This window comes from Narcine bancroftii, chromosome 14 (genome assembly GCF_036971445.1).
Source record: "Narcine bancroftii isolate sNarBan1 chromosome 14, sNarBan1.hap1, whole genome shotgun sequence".
NCBI lineage: Eukaryota > Metazoa > Chordata > Chondrichthyes > Torpediniformes > Narcinidae > Narcine > Narcine bancroftii.
The window spans coordinates 38,772,691-38,786,376 of record NC_091482.1 but is presented as its reverse complement, the minus strand read 5'-3'; the positions used below and the strand labels follow the sequence as shown (position 1 = coordinate 38,786,376).

The 13,686-nt window shown below is 44.8% G+C and overlaps 1 long non-coding RNA gene across 1 annotated transcript; it reads right to left on the bottom strand.

Annotated features, from left to right (window-relative positions):
* Positions 1 to 7,072: 7,072 nt before the first annotated feature.
* LOC138749499 (uncharacterized) lies at positions 7,073 to 13,195 on the bottom strand. Its single transcript, XR_011348702.1, has 3 exons — positions 13,023 to 13,195; positions 9,969 to 10,205; positions 7,073 to 7,115 (listed from the first exon to the last, which is right to left on the bottom strand). It is a non-coding gene; the product is annotated as an uncharacterized lncRNA (long non-coding RNA).
* Positions 13,196 to 13,686: the final 491 nt, after the last annotated feature.

The following is a 13,686-nucleotide window of genomic DNA, read 5'->3' as shown; positions in this document are numbered from 1 at the left end:
ATTGGCCTAAATGAGCCTATGCCACACAGACACACCAGTTAACCTGCAAACCCTCCCCCACACACACACCCTCCCCCACACACACACCCTCCCCCACACACACACCCTCCCCCACACACACACCCTCCCCCACACACACACCCCCCCCACACACACCCCCCCACACACACCCCCCCACACACACCCCCCCCACACACACACCCCCCCACACACACACTCCCCCCACACACACACTCCCCCCACACACACACCCCCCCCACACACACACCCCCCCCACACACACACCCCCCCCCACACACACCCCCCCCCACACACACACCCCCCCCACACACACACCCCCCCACACACCACCCCCCCCACACACCACCCCCCCCCACACACCACCCCCCCCACACACCACCCCCCCCACACACCACCCCCCCCACACACCACCCCCCCACACACCACCCCCCCCACACACCACCCCCCCCACACACCACCCCCCCCACACACCACCCCCCCCACACACCACCCCCCCCACACACCACCCCCCCCCACACACCACCCCCCCCCACACACACCCCCCCACACACACCCCCCCCCACACACACCCCCCCCACACACACCCCCCCCACACACACACCCCCCACACACACCCCCCCCACACACACCCCCCCCACACACCCCCCCCACACACCCCCCCACACACCCCCCCACACACCCCCCCCCACAACCCCCCCCCACACCCCCCCCACACACCCCCCCCACACACCCCCCCCACACACCCCCCCCACACACCCCCCCCACACCCCCCCCCACACCCCCCCCCACACACCCCCCCCCACACACCCCCCCACACACACACACACACACACATTTTGAAGGGTGGAAGAAAACCAATATTGATGTGGGGAGAACATACAAACTCCTTGCAGACAGTCCCAGATTTGAACATGACATGACCATTGTATCAACTGTTGCATAAATATTCTTAAACCAATGCCCAAAGGCACTGGGAAAGCAAACGGCTCCCATTAAACCATTAAATTTCAGAGTTTGAACAGCTGTTCAACAACCAGGAACAAAGAAAACACGAGTTTGCTTTATTAAAGTATTTAGCTGTCCCAGGACAGGTCATTACCAAAAAGTACAGATTTTTACACCAAGAACTCAATTGAAAAAAAACTCCCCTGTTTTAGCCCCATGACCTGCTGATACCTGATAAACAGCTGCCATTTTTTCATGGATGCTGTGTTGCTGTTGGCCAGAACTAGGAAGCTTGGAGACAGCCCTTATTTGAATGTCCAGCAACAGATTTCACACGTGAAGTAACAACAGTGAGATCGGCCAATTAATTCTTATCCACATTCCAGCGAAGGGCAGTCTCCTGTCTCCACAGTTGTGGCCAATAATGAAGCCACATCAATGAAGGGATGGGAGGCTGTTTATCAGGTGACAGAATTTCATGGGCTTAAAACAGTGGAGAATTTCTCCAGTTGTGATATTCAGATTAAGGCTGAAATGACATGATGCTGGAACCAGAGAAAGGTAGGTGGAGTCTTGGTTTTATTGTTGACTGTTTTCCTGGGCTTGTTCTTTGAGTTGCTGTGAATGGCATCTGGTGTTAGTGAGAGCGCTATTGTACATTGGTGGCTGTGATAAATTCTTGAACAATGTGGCCAATTGTCATGCAGCCAGAGAAAGATGTTGGTTTAATTTGTTCTGTTTCCTCTACTGGTAACTTTAGGTCTTGGCTTGGGTTGATGGCTTAGGAATGTTTGTGGTCAACCCTGTCTCTGGTTTTGGATGTGGAGTTCGGGCTGCTAATGGTTTGGGTAGGGGACTGCGCTGGCAGACCCTGACTGAGGGAATTCTCTTTTCTTAGTGTAAGAAGTACTTAGATTTACATGAGCAGAAACTAAACAGTCAGCTTTGTGACTGACTGAAGTGAACTTTGTGTAATGTTGCACCTTATTACATGATAATCAATAGAATTTTGATCTTGACATGTTTAGCAGAATTTTCTGAAAGTAACATTGACCCAGGTTCAAGTCTGTCGCTGTGTAAGGAGTTTGAATGTGTGAGAAGCAGAGGTGCCTTCACAGATTTCACTCGAGACAAAAATTGAGAACAAAGAACATTTATTTTACAACAGTGCAAGTTGGGTGCTTCCCCTTACCCTGGGAATACACACACATACTGGTGCTTACCCAACTTTTTATACATTCTATTTCAGTACAGAGGTACCTCCCCCCTTAACATTCTTCTGCCTCCTGGATTGGTTTGGCATTAGGTAATTCTGCCTACGTGCAGTTTGTGTGCCTTTCTGTGTGTATACTTGTTTACCAGGAAGTGTCATGTATTTGTTCTTATTCATAAATCTCAACCCCCAGGACTTGCTAAATCTATCTACTTGCTATAAGACCCCTATTCTATTATACTTGCTTAACCCTTCCTCACACTCCATTCTTTCTCCACCCTTATTCAACCCATCATAATTCATTCCTATTTAGCACTTGCTTGACTTCCTTATTCCATTATCCCTTCACCCCATCCTAATTCATTCCTATTTAGCAATTGACTAACTTCCCGTATTCCATTATCTCTCACAATCCACCCTTTTTCTTTAGCTATGCTTCGTAAAACCTCAATCGGGAAGTATTATTTTAAGCTTGGTCTTTTTCCCAGCGAATGAGTAAACGAACTGCAATCTCAGCATCATCAGACGGAGTTTGGTAAGCATACATGCTTTGGGTTGTAGTGATCTGATCAAGGGTCTGTTGAATTAAACACTGCACACAAGTCATTAGGCAGGGAAGTATCATGATGGCTAAAATAATGAGTCCAACTGCTATAAGGGCTGTGTGTATCCACCTCCAGTCACCAGTAAAAAGTTCAACCGCCTGACCATTGTGACCATTGTTATCAATCAATCCTCCACAAACGCCACCCTCAGCAGCCAACAAGTAATTGAGAGCCAGGCGGTTTTGATAAGCTGTAGCTCGTAACTGTCGTTGTTCTTCAGCCAATAAATCCAAGGCCGTCGCTGTCTGTTTGGTGATAATCTCCAAAACTGCCTGGAGTCTGATTAAACGGTTTAAATGCCAAACAGCTGTGGTACTCTGGAACAGCTTGAGCCGTTTACAACTGGAATCCCCCTTATAGTGATAGCCTTTAGCCTTCTGAATGTATTCATGACCCAAAGGATAATTTACAAGATGCCAAGTTGGGGGAGCCGTTTATTGTTACCTAACCTATGAGTAGCAGCTTGTCTGCGAGCATTAGCATATATACCCCCATTATCCCTACCTCACTGACAAAAGGCAAAGGAGGAAAAACCCAACCCCAACCAACCAATTTTCCCTTGCAACCGCTGCAATCGTGTCTGCCTGTCCCGCATCGGACTTGTCAGCAACAAACGAGCCTGCAGCTGACGTGGACTTTTTACCCCCTCCATAAATCTTCGTCCGCGAAGCCAAGCCAAAGAACCCTACTCCAGGTATAGCCCTGACTAATGTTCTGCCTATCATTTTCACACCATCTTCTTTGTACCATATTTTTAGCACTCATCTCTTTAATATCTGTAGAGGCCAGGACGCAAACCCAATCCACTCCCCTGGGGCAGTTCTGTTTCCCTGGTCCATGTTGGGATCCTAAATTAAACCATACTAAATAAGGTACCCCACTATGAATACACTCTATACCTGTGCCCTGTCTGCATTCTAAAGGTAAACTTGTCCATTCCTCAAAGTAATTATTACCTCTGCTGCCCCTATTCCAGGAGGACTTAATACATTGTGTACAATTGGGTGGTTTCCCAAAAATTGGGAACCAGCAGAAAAACAATACAGCAAATAATAAAAATAACATTACAGCACTTTTTCCCGGCGTAGCGTAACTTTCAGACCAGAAGGATGCAAGACTGCACGCCAGATGGAGGGTATATTATCAATGTCTTTAGTTCATGGATTAGCTTGTTTAATGCGTTGTATGTGAGTCCACCCCTTTTCTTTTGTTCGCACTGCAGTGTCTATAATCAGAAGTATACAATAAGGGCTGTCCCATATCGGTTTTAGTTTATGGTCTTGCCACGCTTTTACATATACCTAATCACCAGGTTTAACAGAATGAATAGGATAGTCCAGGGGTGGGTTTTGAGCTAATAAACCCTTCTGTCTTGAGTCATACAGAGAAGTAGAAAGTCCCTGTAAATATTTAGATATGTACTGGTCATTAGCCTCAAGGCTAGGGGTATCAGTGTGGAATCCCATGTATGGAAGACCAAACATCATTTCATATGGTGAGACAGCAAGGTCCTTATGAGGAGCTGTGCATGTCCTAATTAAAGCTAAGGGTAAGCATTTAATCCAGGAGAGCCCAGTTTCCTCATGAAGTCGAGTGAGTTGATTTTTCAGGGTCTGATTCATCTGCTCCACTCAGCCTGAACTCTGGGGGTGCCATGGGGTATGTAACTGCCAATCTATTCCCAGGATTTTACACACACCCTGGAGTACCTGAGAGGTAAAATGTGTACATCGATCTGAGTCAATGGTTTGAATAATGCCATAACGCGGAATAACAGACTCTAGTAATATCCTAACTGTGGAGGAGGAGGGGAAGGTAAAGAAGGGTAAAGCGTCGGTGAGAGGGGGAAGATAGGAGCCGGCACAGGGGGAACATAAGGTGGAGGAAGGGAATGTAACACATCCCATCCTTGTATTTCAGGGGCAGAAGGTTCCTCATCCTTCTTGTTCTTGCATTCCTTTTCGCTCAAAATCATTTGATCAAACGATCCACTGAGCCAACAGGCTGCATATTCTCTGCTCTCGGTATTACCTCCTTGATTTTGGTAGAGCCAAATGTTCAATGCCTGACACATCCAGTCCTTGTCGGATCCGAACTTTGGCCAATATACCGAACTCCCTTTTATCGGATTCTTAACCCATTCCTGATAGCAATACCTGACCATGGTCTGTTTATCTTTTCCATGGGTTTTCCCCGCACCCCAATCAGATAACATTAATCCTAATGGACTATGTTTAGGTATCTGATCTTCCAGTCCTTCTTTAGGATTGTTTCCCTTGCTACTTACTCCTCCCATACTAGCAGGTAAATAAAATTCCTCTTACCGGGATCCAGTAGCTATTCCTAGCCTTAACGTTCTCCCGACATTTGTTCTCAATGCCTCTTCTCGGATATCACTCGCTTCGTCCACTGACCAGTCACCCGTTGTCTGGGAGTCCAGCTGAATCAGTCGGGGTGCACCTACCCCCGTCGTCGGGCACTCTGTCATTGGAGGGAGTGGGATCCCGGACGAATCCCCATTTGTGAGAAACAGAAGTACCTTCACAGATTTTGCTCGAGACAAAAATTGAGAACAAAGAACATTTATTGTACAACAGTGCAAAGTTGGGTGCTTTCCCTTACCATGGGAATACACACACATACTGGGCTCACCCAACTTTTATACAGTTCATTTCAGTGTAGAGGTACCCTCACCCCCCTAACATTCTTCTGCCTCCTGGATTGGTTTGACATTTGGTAATTCTTGTCTGCCTATGTGCAGTTTCTGTAAACTTGAAAGACCATGGGGTATCCTGTCTGGGTCCCATCATGTCATTGTCCTTATTCATGAATCTGGCTTTGTCCTTATTCACACATCTCATCCCCCAGGACTTACTAATTCTACAGTACTTGCTAATTCTGTCCATCACTATAAGACCCTTATTCTATTATACTTGTGTAACCCTTCCTCACACTCTTATCGGAATTCATCCCTACTCAGCACTTACTTAACTTCCTCTAATCTAGTCTAGTATTCCTTATTTCATTCATACTAGCTTTTCTTCCTATATTCTATTATCTCTCACATCTCTTTGGACAAGTATCCTGAGGAGATTTTGGGATTAGGCGCATATATAGCTTGGTGGAAAGGTGATGGTCGGCATGCAAAGGCAGTAAGACAAATTGAGGTTGAATTATTCCAATACAAGAAGTGCCGCTCCAATCAGGTTCTAAAAAGGTATAAGCCATATTTCCACAAATCCAATATAAACCCTCTGGGGCATATCCATGTGGGATAGTCTGGTTCCAGATCTGCCAAAGCGAGGGGATGCCCCAGTAAGGATTTTCACCTGAACAATTCCATATGTCACTGGTGTCATTGATACTCTCATAAAGCACACAATCCGAATCTTTTTCCATAGAGAAATACCAGGTAGGGGTTGCAGGATGCCAAACAGCTGTAGTATTCTTGAGCAGCTTAAGCCGTTTACAACTGGAATCCCCCTTATAGTGACGGCCTTCAGCCTTCCGAACGCATTCGTGACCCAGTGGGTGATTTACAAGATGCCAAGTTTGGGGGGGTGGGGGGGCGGGCGTTCAATTTCATTCGTTGTAGCATTAAAGTGTAGAAGTTCCCATATATCCAAAGGCTCACCTTGCCAGGGCCAGGTACCATCTTTAGTTGGCCCTCCGCCAATCCAACAATTCTTCCTTCAACCCCAGCAAGTCAGCTGTTCGTTGACTTAAATCTACCCATTTATTGTAACCTAACCGTTGAGTAGCAGCTTGTCTGTGGGCATTAGCATATATTCCTACTCCAGGTATAGCCCTGACTAATATTTTGCTTATAATTCTCCCACCATCTTCTTTGTACCATATTTTTGGTACTTGTCTTTTTAATACCCGTAGAGGCTGGGACGCAAACCCAATCCACTCCCCTAGGACAGTTCTGCTTCCCTGGTCCATGTTGGGATCCTAAATTAAACCATAATAAATAAGATACCCCACTATGAATACACTCTATACCCGTGCCCTGTCTGCATTCTAAAGGTAAACTTGTCAATTCTTCAAAGTAACTATCACCTCTGCTGCCCCTATTCCAGGAGGACTTGATACATTGTGTACAATTGGATGGTTTCCCAAAAATTGGGAACCAGCAGGAAAACAATACTGCAAATAATAAAAATAACATTACAACAATTTTTGTCGGCGGAGCGTAACTTTCAGACCAGAAGGATGCGAAACTGCATGCCAGGTGGAGGGGATATTATCAACGTCCTTAGTCTGTGGATTAGCACGCTTAATGTGTTATACGTGAGTCCATCCCTTTTCTTTTGTTCGTACTGCAGTGTCTGTAATCAGAAGTACACAATAAGGACCGTCCCATATAGGTTCTAGTTTATGGTCTTGCCACGCTTTTACATATACCCAAGCACCAGCTTTAATGGAATGAATGGGATAGTCCAGGGGTGGGTTTTGAGCTAATAAACCCTTCTGTTTTAAGTCATATAAAGAAGTGGAAAGTCCCTGTAAATATTTAGATATATATTGGTCATTCGCCTCAGGGGTAGGGGAATCGGTGTGGAATCCCATGTAAGGAAGACCGAACATCATCTCATATGGTGAGACCGCAAGGTCCTTACGGGGAGCTGTGCGGATCCTGATTAAAGCTAAGGGTAAGCATTTAATCCAGGAGAGGCCAGTTTCCTAATGAAGTCGAGTGAGTTGGTTTTTCAGGGTCTGATTCATCTGCTCGACTCGGCCTGAACTCTGGGGGTGCCATGAGGTATGTAACTGCCAATCTATTCCCAAGATTTTACACACCCCCTAGAGTACCTGAGAGGTAAAAATATACCTCAATTTGAATCAATAGTTTGCACAATACCGTAACGTGGAATAATAGCCTCAGGTAATATCCGAATAACGGTGTTAGCACGATCATTAGGGGTTGGGAAAGCCTCAACCCAACGAGTAAAATGATCCATCATTGCTAGGAGATATTTATAGACCCCTATCTTGGGTAATTACATGAGGTCAACCTGTACTCGTTGAAACGGGCGTACGGCTATATCGCGACCCCCCCCCCCCCCCCAGGCATTACATAGCGCATTACTTTCTTATTCACTCACTGACAAATTGAACATCCCTGAGTACTCTGTTTGGCTAAGGTGTATATTCCAGAAAAATTAAAGGACCATACAAAGGCGTTAACAAGTGCCTGTGTTCCCCAGTGTGTATGCTGGTGGAGCTGATCAATAATCTGACGAGCCAAGGCTTTATTCAGGACTTGACGTCCCTCTGCCGTCCATCATAACCCATCTGCAGTTTGACGCATTCCCTAGTCTTTCATATAAATCTCCTCCTCCTGTGAGAAGATGGGAGTCTTTTGAATCTCATGAGGGATGGGGAGTAACAGCTGCATCTCTTATTTTTGTTAATGCAGCCTGTTTGGCAGCTTCATCTGCTCATCTGTTACCCTGGGCTTCAGGACAGTCAATAATTTGATGGCCTCGTACATGAACTACAGCTGTCTCCTAAGGTAACATAAGAGCATCTAAGGATTGAACAATTAAGTTCTCATGGATCAACTTTTGTCCTTTCCCAGTTATCATTCCACGCTCTTTCCAAATCTTTCTGAAGGTGTGTGTACTACACCAAAAGCATACTTGGAGTCAGTATAGATTGTGCCCACCTTTCCCTTTAGACCCCGGAGAGCTCTACAGAGGGCATACAATTCACAGGATTGGGCCAACCAATGACCGGGAAGACGACCGGCCTCAATCACAACTCCTTCATTCCCTACACTATACCTGCTGTAACGAATACCATCAATGCAGCGGGAAGATCCATCGCTTAAATCATCTCTACATTTTTGTCTGTAAATCTATCACTTCTAAGCATAAATGCTCTAAATCCTTGGAGACAGTATCAGAATCTGGAGAAACCAAGAAGGCGGCTGGATTCTGATCTTTATTTGTAATCATTGTCAAATCATCCCTATCCATAAGAATTGCTTCATACTTTAAAATTCTGGAATCGGTAAGCCACCTTCCAGCACGTTGTAAAAGAATGGTGCGGACTGTGTGAGGGGTGTGAACTGTCATCGGGGCACCAAATGTAATTTTGCATCCTTCCTCTACTAGAATGGCAGTGGCCGCAATTGCTTGCACACATTCTGGCCAACCACGACAAACAGGATTTAAAATCTTTGATAGAAAGGCAACTGGTTGTCTAAAGCCTCCTCGGTCTTGTGTTAATACTCCCATGGCCACACCGTCTTTCGCATTGGTATATTTGGCGGGCAGCAACCTCCTTTGAAGAAGACCGCAGAGCCTACCTCACTGACAAAAGGCAAAGGAGGAAAAACCCAACACCCAACCCCAACCAACCAATTTTCCCCTGCAACCGCTGCAATCGTGTCTGCCTGTCCCGCATCGGACTTGTCAGCCACAAACGAGCCTGCAGCTGACGTGGACTTTTTACCCCCTCCATAAATCTTCGTCCGCGAAGCCAAGCCAAAGAAAAGAAAATAGGTAAAATGGCTTATTTAGGTCGGGTAAGGCCAAAACTGGGGCATTAGTAAGACGCTGTTTCACCATATCAAAATCTTTAATCTCCCCCTCCGCCCAGACAACAGTTTCACCCCCTAGAGTCGCAAGTTTATCATAAAGAAATTTGACCAGGCTGGAATAATTCTCAATCCTAATCCTACAGTATCCCACCAAACCAAGGAATTTCCTAAGTTCTTCAGCATGACCGCGTATTCTCTCTGGACTTATCTTCCTAATTCCTTGACTAACCAAATGACCTAAGTATTTAACCTCGGATAACCTCAAAATTTCTTCTCGTCCAGTATCATCTGATTAAACAATTCACTAAGCCAACAGTCTGCATATTCCCTACTCCCGGTATTGTCTCCTTGATTTTGGTAGAGCCAGATGTTCAATGCCTGACACACCCAGTCATCGTTGGATCCGAACTTTGGCCAATAAACTGAACTCCCTTTTATCGGATTCTTAACCCATTCCTGACAATACCTGACCATGGTCTGCTTATCCTTCCCACAGGTTTTTCCCGCACTCCAATTGGATAACATTAGTCCTAACGGACTATGTTTCAGTATTTTATCCTCCCGTCCTTCTTTAGGACTTCTTCTCTTGCTACTTCCTCCTCCCATATTGGCAGGAAAGTTCAATTCCTCTTACCGGAATCCAGTAGCTATTCCTAGCGCGCTTCCTTAATGTCCTCCCATCGTTTGTTCTCAATGCCTCTTCTTGGATATCACTCGCTTCGTCCACTGACCAGCTACCCGTCGTCTGGGAGTCCAGTTGAATCAGCCGGGGTGCACCTACCCCCGTGGTCAAGTGCTCTGTCAGTGGAGGGAGTGTGATCCTGGACGAGTCCCCAAGTTGTGAGAAGCAGAGGTGCCTTCACAGATTTCACTCAAGACAAAAATTGAGAACAAAGAACATTTATTTTACAACAGTGCAAAGTTGGGTGCTTCCCCTTACCCTGGGAATACACACACATACTGGCGCTTACCCAACTTTTTATACATTCTATTTCAGTATAGAGGTACCTCCCCCCTTAACATTCTTTTGCCTCCTGGATTGGTTTGGCATTGGGTAATTCTGCCTTTGTGTGCCTTTCTGTGTATACTTGTTTACCAGGAAATGTCATGTCTTTGTTCTTATTCATAAATCTCAACCCCCAGGACTTGCTAAATCTATCTACTTGCTATGACCCCTATTCTATTATACTTGCTTAACCCTTCCTCACACTCCATTCTTTCTCCACCCTTATTCAACCCATCATAATTCATTCCTATTTAGCACTTGCTTGACTTCCCTTATTCCATTATCCCTTCACCCCATCCTAATTCATTCCTATTTAGCAATTGACTAACTTCCCATATTCCATTATCTCTCACAAGTGTTTTCTCTTGCCCTTCACAATGTGGGAAGTGAAGGTGAATTGGTGTGGTCAAGGTTTATGACCTGTTACTGTTCTGTAAACCCACATTTAAAGTTTTTGTCTGTGTGGATCAACAGTTAAGGGGTGAAATGTCCTGATGTCAATTCTTCTCTGTTCAAACATAGTAAGTCAACAAATTCTGTAAGGATGCAAATGCTGGAGAAGCTCAGCAGGTTAAGCGGTGAACTTTATATAGTGCCGATACTCTCCCTGGGGTTCAAGCCTGAAATGTTGCTTGTGAATTGTCGGACTCTGGCTTTACCCTACCCTCAATTTGGTCTATGTGTCGTCTGAGTCCAGCGTGCTCGTTGAATGAAGTGATAGGAGAAGGTATTCGGTTTCACAATCAGTTTATTACATATTACGAGAATAAAGCTTAATAAAGCTCTGGTTCAGTCGTTAGTTTCATAGGTCACCTGCTCGGTGAGCTATTCCCCAAGACTGACTCCTACTGTCCAGTCTCTTCTGTTTATATAGATCAACATTGTTACATTGACCAAGAGTTGGCTTTCTTTGATAGACTCCTTGCATAAGATTTATCTCAAGCAATTTCCTGCTCTGCAATTTTCTATGGTGTAGACCTCCTATCTTAATCCCCAAGGCCAGAACGTCCTGTTGTTTTGATCAGAAGTCAATTCATACCCCAGATATTTCTAATTATTTCTTTGTTCTCGTCTGGCCATAGTCTTCTGTTCTAATCAACACCTCCCGTGTATCCTTATGACTTATCATTCCTACTAAATTAGTTTATCCATTTTATTTGTCTCTGACATTCTCAGTCATGGTACTCTTATCACTTATCCTTGCAATACACTTATCTTCCTGTCACTGGCCTGTTTCAGAATAAATCACTGTCCCTATGGTTCCTCCAACCACATCCTGTCTAACTTCTCCTATCTGCTATCCTGTTACTCCCATGTGTGTTTTTGATGTTTTCTCTCTGGTCTTGTGCTTTACAATTAGCAGTGTAACCTTGGGCATGAAAGTATTTTCTCTCTTTGTATTCTGCATATACTATAATCAGCCAACTTTTCTACATACTGTGGCTGTTACTTAATTGCATTAATATTTCCCGAAAACAATATAATTGAAGTAAATAGTTTTTAGTTCATACGGAGTAAATCCTGTCACAGAACTTACTGAACTCCTTATTGACATCAATGCCAGGGGCAGCGCATCCACCCAATTTAATTTGGTCCGTGCCTGCACTTTCCCGATCTTACCTTTTATTGTTTGGTTCATTCTCTCCACTTTCCCTTGGGATTGTGGATGATACCATTCCAAAGGCATGTTTTAACCCAAACATCGCTTCTACCTCCTGTAAATCTTTACTCTTAAAATGTCTCCCATTATCTGACCTAATCTTCCAAGGAAATCCGTGTATAGGAATATACTGGTTGATTAGGAACTTAATTACCGTCTTTGCATCTTCTCTTTTGGCAGGGATTGCTTCCGGCCAACCTGTGTACAAATCTACTGCTACTAAGAGGTATCGATATCCCCTTGCCCTCTCTATCATGTCCGTGTAATCAATTACAATTTCCTGCCCTGGTAACTTAGGCAACGGAAACTGTCCTTCGTGAGGTTTCACAGTCGCCTTGACATTATATTTCATACATACCTTACACTCTCTGATATGATTCTCCACCATCGCCGGCAGGAAGTGATGCCACCAATGTATCAAATACCTTATCATCTGTTTCTTCCCACAGTGGGTTAACCCATGCGCCTCCTCCAGTAGGGGTTTCATGAGTCCAGATGGTAATACTGGCCTACCGTCCATTGATCTCCACAGTCCCTGATCTTCGGTTGCCCCCCTTTCTTTCCATACCATCATTTCCTGGGGTGATGCCTTCGCCTGTTCCTGAATTATTACTCCTACCTCACAAGGTGGCAATAAGTCATGTGCCGTTCTCTCTGCCTGCATCATAATAAACTGAGGTCCGTACCCTGCTGCTCTTTTTGCGGCCGTATCCACTTCCTGATTTCCCCTTACATTTAATGACTGCTACTGCCCTGGTTTCAGGAGGGCCTCAGCCAATTTCCTAACATCCTTCTCGTGTTTAATTGGGGTCCTTGCTGCTGTTAAAAACCCACTTCTAATCCATTGACTAAGCTCAACCTGTATTGTCCCTACCACATATGCCGAATCTGTGTGTATATATATGTATATATATATGTGTATATATATATGTATATATATATATGTGTATATATATATGTATATATATATGTGTATATATATATGTATGTATATATGTGTGTATATATATATATATATTTACCTCCTTTCCTTCTGCCCATTCGAATGCTGCTATCATTCCCTGTAGTTCAGCCAGTTGTGCTGACTCCTTCCCTCTTACTGTCCCTGTAATAATTTCTTCAAATCCTTCTGTAGTTTTCCGTACTACCGCATAGGCGGCTTTTAATCCATCCGTGGGGTTTCTGTAACAACAACCATCTGTAAATAAGGTTTCATTTGGTTCTCTCATAGGTGTAGTCTATAAATCAGGTCTTATTTTAATATCCCTTAGTACCCTCTTTTCACAACAGTGTGGCTCTCCCTCTCCCATATTGTCTGCCATGTTAATGCCTTCATGGGTAAACGTAATATTTGGAGCATTCAAAATCTTTTCCAGTCTTGTCTGCCTCAGCGACGTCATTGTAAACGCTGTCGAGCTCACAAATGCTACAATACGATGTGTTGTTAATACAGTCAGGGCATGTCCCATCACTGTGTGCCACCTTTTGTAAAATTTTTGCTAGCCCCGCTGCATGTCTCGTACATGGTGGGTGTCTGTCTTCAGTCGGATCCAGTGTGATACTCACATACATGAGCACACATCTTCCACCCCCTTTTGTGAATCTATCTGAATACTGTCTGGAGGATCCAAACCAGGGTCTCCAATCAGAATTGGGTGGGGAGTTCTGTGCATTACGGTCCTATCA